At 47.0% G+C, this 9,207-nt stretch overlaps 1 long non-coding RNA gene across 1 annotated transcript in view; it reads right to left on the bottom strand.

Moving 5' to 3' along the window:
- Positions 1-7,184: 7,184 nt before the first annotated feature.
- LOC108310160 overlaps positions 7,185-9,207 on the bottom strand; it is a 7,387-nt gene continuing 5,364 nt past the window's right edge. Inside the window, exons 2-3 of the long non-coding RNA XR_005201617.1 lie at positions 8,729-9,008; positions 7,185-7,263 (exon numbers count right to left, since the gene is read on the bottom strand). This is a non-coding gene — a long non-coding RNA (uncharacterized LOC108310160). The remainder of the gene's footprint in view (positions 7,264-8,728; positions 9,009-9,207) is intronic.

The following is a 9,207-nucleotide window of genomic DNA, read 5'->3' as shown; positions in this document are numbered from 1 at the left end:
GTTTATGGTTAAAATAAAACCACAGTCCAAAAGCTATTAGAACTGGACTTTGAACAAATGCCAAAGAGGACAGTTCTGGACATCTTCTTGACAGAAAAAGCAAGAGACCCACCAGAAGGAAGAAATCTAAAACAAACAATAAAAAATTGAGTAAAATGTTGAAACCTGTTCAACCACACTAGTTCAGTTAGAACGCACTTTTTAACCACATTAGGAAAGCGAAACTCGCCGTGGGTGGGGTGGAAGCGCTGCCAGGTCATCCTGTCTAAAGAAACTCGGGTCGCGCCTACCTGAGGGACGTGCGGGCGCGGCTCGGCCCCCACGCGGCGCCCCGACACCGGCGGCCGCCCGGCTCCCGCAGGCACCGCGCCCGCCCCGGCAAGCACCAGCGCATCACCCCGGTGACGTGGGTCATCTGCCCTGATGCGTTATTCCGCCGCTTGATGAAGAAACCAGCATCTAAGAGTACACAGAGGCGCACATTAGCGTGCACGAAAATGCCCCAGGGAGCTGAGAGCTGGCGAGGTCACGAGTGCCGGGCTCCGGGCGGGGGCTGAGGGCAGGGCGGCGAGGCCCAGCCGGGGCAGGAGCGGCGATCCGAGGCCGGCTCAGCGGCGCCCCCTCCTGGAAGGCCGGGAGCTTCTCGCGCGCGGTTGCCGGATGGTCCCGCGTGCGCGCCGCTCTCCTTCCAGCCGAGCGCGCTGCTGCCCCCTGTCGGACAAACGCTTTGACCGTTGACTAAAGCAAGTATCAGACGTCAGCCGCACTAGGTGGCAAGCACGCCCAGCCAAGCCTCAGTTTCCACATCTCTCAAATGGGAACGACGGCAACATTATCTGCCTTTGCACCCCTCAGAGGGTGACCAGGAGCAAATGAAGGAAGCTTCGCTGTTTCTCCCTAGGCAGGCCTTCTGCTTAGGCCCTAGCAAAATCCAGGTCACCTCCCTGAGGTCATGCTTCTCCCCCGTATCTGAACTAGGAGCACAGTTATAAAAACCACAGTCATGTTGTTCTAAGAGTGGCATCTCTCTTCTAGTAGCTTCGATAACTCCACAAATGTATTTAACATGATTTTCTTTTCTTTTTTTTTTTTTTTAATATGAGGTTTCACCATGATGGCCAGGCTGGTTTGAACTCCTGACCTCAGGTGATCCACCCACCTCAGCTAGGATTACAAGTGCTAGGATTACAGGCGTGAGCCACCGAGCCCGGCTAACATGATTTTCAAATATTTTTTTTCTTTTTTTTTTTTTTTTTTTGAGACGGAGTCCCACTGTGTCCCAGGCTGGAGTGCAGTGGCATGATCTCGGCTCACTGCAATCTCCTCCTCTCAGGTTCAAGCGATTCTCTTGCCTCAGCTTCCTGAGTAGCTGGGATTACAGGAGCGCACCACCATGCCTGGCTAATGTTTGTATTTTTAGTAGAGATGGGGTTTCACCATGTTGATCAGGCTGGTTTCGAACTCCTGACTTTGTGATCCACCTGCCTCAGCCTCTCAAAGTGCTGAGATTACAGGTGTGAGCCACCGTGCCCAGCCCACATTTTTTCTTATAAGCATGTATCACAATTTAAATTAGTTTTCTGGCAATTATCCATTCACTGTCAAAATCCTCCACCACACTGTGAATCCTGTGGATGCAGGGACCTCCCTGTCACTGTCACTGTTGTGTTTTCAGAATCTGCCTAGCATAGTGCCTCTCACACAGTAGGTGCTTGATACATCACTGTTGAACACACGTGAGTGAAGCCTACGAGCTGGTGGAGGTTAGCCAGAAACAGAAAGGACAAAGTCAGATATGGGGGAAAATCCTATTTCCAGAGTGGTGACTCAAGTTCATATTAAAAATGAGGCCAAAGGCCTGGCGCGGTGGCTCATGCCTGTAACCCTAGCACTTTGGGAGGCGTAGACAGGTGGATCACTTAAGGTCAGGAGTTTGAGATCAGCGGGGCCAACATATTAAAACCCTGTCTCTACTAAAAACACAAAAAAATTGCAGGGCGTGGTGGTGCGCACCCGTAATCCCAACTGCTGAAGAGGCTGAGGCATGAGAATCTCTTCACCCTGGGAGGCAGAGCTTGCAGTGAGCCGAGATTGCACCACTGCATTCCTGTCTGGTGACAGAGTGAGACTCTGTGTCAAAAGATTTTTTAAAGTCCAGGCACAGTGACTCATGCCTGTAATACCAGCACTGGGGGAGGCCAAGGTAGGAGGATCACTTGAGCCAAGAAGTTCAAGACCAGCCTGGGCAACAAGGTGAAACTGCATCTCTGTAAAAAAATACAAAAATTAGCCAGGCACGGTGGCACATGTCTGTAGTCTCAGCTACTTGGGAGGCTGAGGTGGAAAGATTGCTAGAGCCTGGGAGGTGGAAGCTACAGTGAACCATGATCACACCACTGCACTCCAGCTGCTTCTAAATAATAAAAATAATAAATAAAATAAAATAAAAATGAAAGGGCAGGCTCAGTGGTGAGTGCCTATAATCCCAGCTACTCAAGAGACTGAGGTTGGGGTATCACTTGAGCCCAAGTTTCAAATCCAGCTTGGGCAATATAGGGAGACACCATCTCTATTTTAAAAAGAAAAAGGAGGCCAGGCACGGTGGATTATGCCTGTAATTCCCAGCACTTTGGGAGGCCAAGGCAGGCAGATCATGAGGTCAAGAGGTTGAGACTATCCTGGCCAAACACGGTGAAAGCTTGTCTCTACGAAAAATACAAAAATTAGCCGGGTGTGGTGGTGGGCACCTGTAATCCCAGCTACTCGGGAGGCTGAGGCAGAAGAATTGCTTGAGCCTGGGAGGCAGAGGTTGCAGTGAGCCGAGATCGTGCCACTGCACTCCAGCCTGGGCGACAGAGTGAGACTCCGTTTCAAAAAAGTAAAAAACAAATAAATAAAAGGCAGGGATGATGAAAAAGGTTTTTAAATAGAAAGAGGTGGTGGTTGCACAACACTGTGAATGCACCAAATGCCACTGAATTGTACGTTTTAAAATGATTCATTATATGTTATATGCATTTCACCTCAATAAAAAGAAATGAAAGGGCAGAATTGTAATATAATCATTATGATCCTTCCTGATTTAGACACTACAAATATTTGATGAAGTCAACATAAAGAGAGTAACTTTTGTCCAATGTTCTACAGTTGACATAAACGTTTTCATATAAAGGATTTCATTTGTCCCTCCCAACAAGCCCATTAACTTGCAAATGAGGAAAACAGGATTGTAGTTCAGTGGCACACTTTCACTAGGGGGCTCTGCTCTTGCGGCTCCCCACTGTGAAAGGACTTCCTCCAAACCACCGCTTCCCCCTCCCCTCCTGCTGGGCTCTGCTTCAAGAGTCACCAGAAGGGCCTTCCTCAAAGAGCAACCCTCCTCCCCACTGTCATTCTCTCTCCCTTACCCTGCTTGAGTTTTTCTTTAAAATTCTTAGGACATAGTACACATTGACATGATTTCTTTGTGTCCCCTTCCACGATAATGTAAGCACCAAGAGAACAAGGCATTTGTCAGTTTGTTCTCTGTTACAATCCTGACATCTGGAATGATATCTGACAAATAATAGGTGCTTAATAAATATTGTTACATGAATGAATTTGTTAAATGAATGAATAACTTTACCATGAACTTGGCCAGATCTTTAGGGGAGCCAAGGCCTTTTAGGTCACACCACAAAAGTAATGTGATGGAGACAAAATAGCAGTTGTGAGAGGCCTGTGACGAAGTGCTACCCAGTTCACCGGTTATGTCCTTCATGTGCTCCCCGTATCCCCCAGGGCAGGCACCTGTCTGCCACATCCCTGGCTCCCAACATGGTGCTAGACACCTAGGATTAGGCACTGGTCTGCATCAGTAGAAACAATGGATTCTGAGCAACACACAAATGAGAACAGAACTGGCCACAATGTACAGCCTGGTCCCACCCTAGTTGCGGACATGGCGGGGAAGGAGGAGTCTCTGAGGACCAGAGGAAGGAGGAAGGAGGACAGGGGTCAGAGTCCAGGGAGCAGCAGAGCATGGCCTTGTGAGCCCCACGTGATCTGTGCAGAAATGGCTCCGGAGACCAAGCTGATCTGCAGTGTGAACCTTACACGATCACTTCTTGTTCCCAGGGGAGAACCTGCAGGGCTCCCACGAGAGAACCCCACGAGTGGGATCAACGTGGCCTGACAGGATGGATGACCCCTGTGCTATGGACAGTGAGCCTCTGAGAGGCGGTGGCCACTCCATAATACTGTCCGGTGGCCGCTGATAAATTCCTGCCAGCAGTGGCCACCTTCCTCCAGTTCCTCAGCCAGGCAGCCAGGTGTGATGGAAAGTTGTCAGGTATAACTCAAAGAACATAGATTAAGAGTCAACTCCTGCAGCTTTGCTGGCAGCTCTGCTTCCTGCACCTGTTTGAACGTGTATCTCTATGGGCAGTATACAAATTGCAACAAAAAACTCACACAGGCATGAAATGTGGTCATTTGTCCAACCTGAGCATGGGCACAGGGAACTACTGTTATACTTTAAATGGAACAAAATATTTAATACAGACAAATGCCTGTTTGCCAGTGTGGACTCACACTTGAACATAATGGTACAGAAACATGTTTTCACCCTTTAATAAATCATAAAAGTTTATTAAAATATTCTTTTTTGGGGTGGACTGAGTTTCACTCTTGTTGCCCAGGCTGGAGTGCAGTGGCACAATCTCGGTTCACTGCAACCTCTGCCTCCCGGGTTCAAGTGATTTTCCTGCCTCAGCCTCCCGAGTAGCTGGAATTACAGGTGCCTGCCACCAAGCCTGGCTAATTTTTGTATTTTTAGTAGAGACGGGGTTTCACCATGTTGGCTAGGCTGGTCTTGAAAAAATGTTCTGAAACTGAAATTTTCTTTCTTTCTTTTCTTTTTTAGACATAGTCTTGCTCTGTCACTCAGGCTGGAGTGTAGTGGCACAATCTTGGCTCACTGCAACCTCCGCCTCCCTGGCTTAAGTGATCCTCCCACATCAGCTTCCCAAATAGCTAGGCCTATAGGCATGTGCCACCACGACACGCTTAATTTTTGTATATTTTGTAGAGCCACGGTTTCGCCATATTGACCAGGCTGGTCTCAAACTCCTGAACTCGAGCAATCTGCCCACCTCAGTGTCCTAAAGTGCTGGGATTACAGCTGTGAGCCACTGCACCCAGACTCTGAAACTGAATTTCAGTAGAAAATTCCAAGCTTTGTAAAGTGTGGTCCACGCCCCCATAAACAAACATGCACAGGTACACGTGTGCGCGTGCACACACACACACACACACACACACAATCTCCCCCCAAAGCTTCCTTATCATATGTCCAAAGTACACAGCTCAAAATTCAAGCAAATTATTCATTACAAAACAAATTTTTAAAAAATCACAACATAATTTGCATATTGGCAATAGGCCATTACTTGCCATTTTCCATGGTACGATTTGTATTTTGCTTTAATTTATGCTGGATTCAGGAACTATAGCCATCTGCCTTTTTCCTGCACTACCTGTGCAGAACCCTCCTCCCTGTGGGCACTCAAGCATGGGTGAGCATTTAGTCTTTCTCAATTCCCACAGCATATTTTTATCTTACATTGCCTAAAATTCAGAAAAGGTATTTAGCCATCAGTGGAGGCCTGGGCTTGGCATGCATTAAATGAACAAATACAGCCTGGCGTCAAAGCCAAGCTGAGCAGCACACCTCGTGCCAGAATAGCAGAAAGGTGGGCTGGGCGCAGTGGCTCATGCCTTATAATTCCAGCACTTTTGGAGACTGAGGCAGGCAGATCATGAGGTCAGGAGTTCAAGACCAGCCTGGCCAAGATGGTAAAACCCCGTCTCTACTAAAAATGCAAAAATTAGCTGGGCGTGGTGATGGGCACCTGTAATCCCAGCTACTTGGGAGGCTGAGGCAAGACAATTGCTTGACCCAGGAGGCGGAGGTTGCAGTGAGCCAAGATCACGACACTGTGATCTAGCCTGGGCAACAGCAAGACTCTGTAAAAAAAAAGAACAGCAGAGAGGCAGACCCAGGTGCCTGCAGAGGTGGCCGGAGACCTCACACAGACCAGTGGGGCCTGGCCAACTGGGGGTACAAGCCCCAGCTGAAGGAAACACAGAGAGGCAACTCCAGGTCCCAAATGGGCCACATTGGGCCAGATCTTCTCATTTTCCAAGAAAAGCCAGAAATGCACTTTTTAATGTGAATCTCAGCTTTTAAAAAGGTACCAATTAATTCTAAATATGATCTTAAAATAGTCTATGGGGCAAACACAACACGTCTATGGGGGACATGGCATTGGAGCCACCTGGGAGCACTCCGGAGCAGAAGATGGCTGCAGCAGGCTCCTGGCCCAAATCGGCCATTCCTTAACCGCTGCCTAGGGCAGTGGCTTCACCTCCCAATCACATGGCACTGAAGACCCAGCCAGCTGGTGGAGCTACCACATAGGTCCAAATCCTCCTCACTCCACCACTTACCACCAACACATACTAGCTATGTCGCTTTGATTGCCCACTCTGATGGGCTTCCATGCCACCCATAAAATGTGGATAGTAATACAATCCTGCTCATAGCACGGCTGTGGGGTTAAGTGAGATAACGCAGAGTAAGCATTTCATGTTAGCTGCTGCTATCCGTGCGCCTGGTGCCTCTTTCCTTACCAGCCATTCACATTCATCAGCCAATTCTGTTGAACAGGACTTCTCATACTCTCTCAAGTCTTGTTTTTATTTCTTCTCTCTGCTGTAATTCATAACTTCATCCTATCTACACTGAATGGTGTGTGTGTGTGTGTGTGTGTGTGTGTGTGTGTGTGTGTGTGTGTGTGTTTGAGAAAGGATCTTGCTCTGTCACCCAGGCTGGAGTGCAGTGGTGTGATCAAGGCTCACTACAGCCTCAACCTCCCAGGCTCAAGTGATCCTCCCACCTCAGACTCCTGGGTAGCCAGAACTACTGGCACATGCCACCATGCCCAGCTAATTTTGTTTATTTTTTGTAGAGATGGGGTCTCGCTCTGTTGCTCAGGTTGGTCTGGAACTCCTGGACTCAAGCAATCCTCTTGTCCCGGCCTCTCAAAGTGTTGGGATTTCAGGCTTGAACTACCACTCCAGGCCTGAACTACTTATCATAACAATCTAGTGATCATATCTCTGCTTTACTGCGTGCCCGCACACCATGCCTGGGTGACTCCATCTATGCTTTGGACTTCTCTATGTGAAGCACGGATCTGATGGCATCATCTTCCCTGTCACCTATAGAACAAGAATCGCAATTCCTTAATCCTTCCTTTGAGGTTCCCTCCCCAGTCTGGCCCTAGGCTCATAGCCTACCAGTTTCATTAACATTCTCTCTGCTCTGGGCTGGGTGTGGTAGCTCACGCCTGTAATCTCAGCACTTTGGAAAGCCAAGGCAGGTGGATCACCTGACGTCAGGAGATCGAGACGAGCCTGGCCAACATGGTGAAACCCCATCTCTACTAAAAATACAAAAATTAGCCAGGTGTAGTGGCACATGCCTGTAATCCCAGCCACTTGGGAGGCTGAGGCGAGTGAACTGCTTGAACCCGGGAGGCAGAGGTCGCAATAAGCTGAGATTGTGCCACTGCATTCCAGCTTGGGTGACAGAGCAAGACTTTGCCTCAAAAAAAAAAAAAAAAAGAAAGAAAGAAAAAAAAAAGCAAGGCCAACAACCTGGTTTTACACACTTTTTGCATTCCCAGAGGGTACATAGTAAGTGCACACTGTTTGCTGAATGAATTAATGGGACCAACTAAGAGTGCATTTTAACCAAAAGTTAATGTTACTTTTTTTTTTTTTTGAGATAGAGTCTTGCTCTGTCACCCGGGCTGGAGTGCAGTGGCATGATCTCTGCTCTATTCACTGCAACCTTGCCTCCCAGGCTCAATCGATTCTCCTGCCTCAGCCTCCCAAGTAGCTGGGACTACAGGCACACACCACCACACCTGGCTAATTTTTGTATGTTTAGTAGAGATGGGGTTTCACCATGTTGGCCAGGCTGGTCTCAAACACCTGACCTCCAGTGATCCTCCTGCCTCGGCCTCCCAAAGTGCTGAGATTACAGGGGTGAGCCACAGCACCCAGACAAAAGTTAATGTTACTTTAACAAATGCTATTGCCAGAAAGAAGGCTGGGACTACGCAAACAATAAAATAATAAAAATATATAAAATTGGCCAGGCTTGAGCCCAGGAGTTTGAGACCAACCTGGGCAACATAGCAAGGCACTGTCTCTATTTAAAATATATATAAATATGGCCGGGCGTGGTGGCTCACGCCTGCAATCCAAGCACTTTGGAGGCCAAGGCGGGCGGATCACCTGAGGTTGGGAGTTCAAGACCATCCTGACCAACATGGTGAAACCTTGTCTTAAAAAAAAAAAAAAAAAAATATATATATATATATATATATATATATATAATATATATACACACACACACACACACACATACACACACACACACACAAGTATTATATACATATATATTTAACATACATATGTTTATCTATATACATATATAAATGTATACTGTACAAATTAAATATACATACATGTATGTATGTATATTTAAATATACATATATGTATATAAAATCACTCTGGAGCCCTGGAATGTGTACGTTTTGGTTAATGTTAGTAGAAAAGGGTATTACCTATGCAAAACTCTAGCTAACTAGATAATTGAAAATATCTGCACTTACGAGGCAGTTGGCATTTGTCACGGTATCATGGTCTTCATTTTTCTTTCTGTGGCCCTGGTGAAATGCATCTAGATCCCAGGAGAAAATGCAATCCAGCCAAAGAACGAATGTAATTGTTTGGTTCATCATTTGTATACTGTGTGGTGCAATTTTCACACAGCCAAAAACTGCCCAAGTATGACCTCATGCCTGTATGGGCCTCTTTTAAGAGAAGCGATTCCCCAGCACTCAGAGAGTTTCCAGAGGAGGCTAGGAGTGACAATCTCGGGATGGCAGAGATCTAGGAAAGAAAATAAACATCATTGTTTTTTTGACATTTATATTCTTTTCTTTTCTTTTTTGAGACAGAGTCTCACTCTGTCACTCACCACTCAGGCTGGAGTGCACTGCGCTATCTCAGTTCACTGCAACCTCTGCCTCCAGGATTCAAGTGATTCTTTTTTTTTTTTTTTTTTTTTTTTTTTTTTTTTTTTTTTTTT

Source organism: Cebus imitator, unplaced genomic scaffold, assembly GCF_001604975.1.
Source record: "Cebus imitator isolate Cc_AM_T3 unplaced genomic scaffold, Cebus_imitator-1.0 Scaffold102, whole genome shotgun sequence".
Taxonomy (NCBI): domain Eukaryota; kingdom Metazoa; phylum Chordata; class Mammalia; order Primates; family Cebidae; genus Cebus; species Cebus imitator.
The sequence above is the reverse complement of the archived record's forward strand: the minus strand, read 5'-3'. Positions and strand labels throughout refer to the sequence as shown.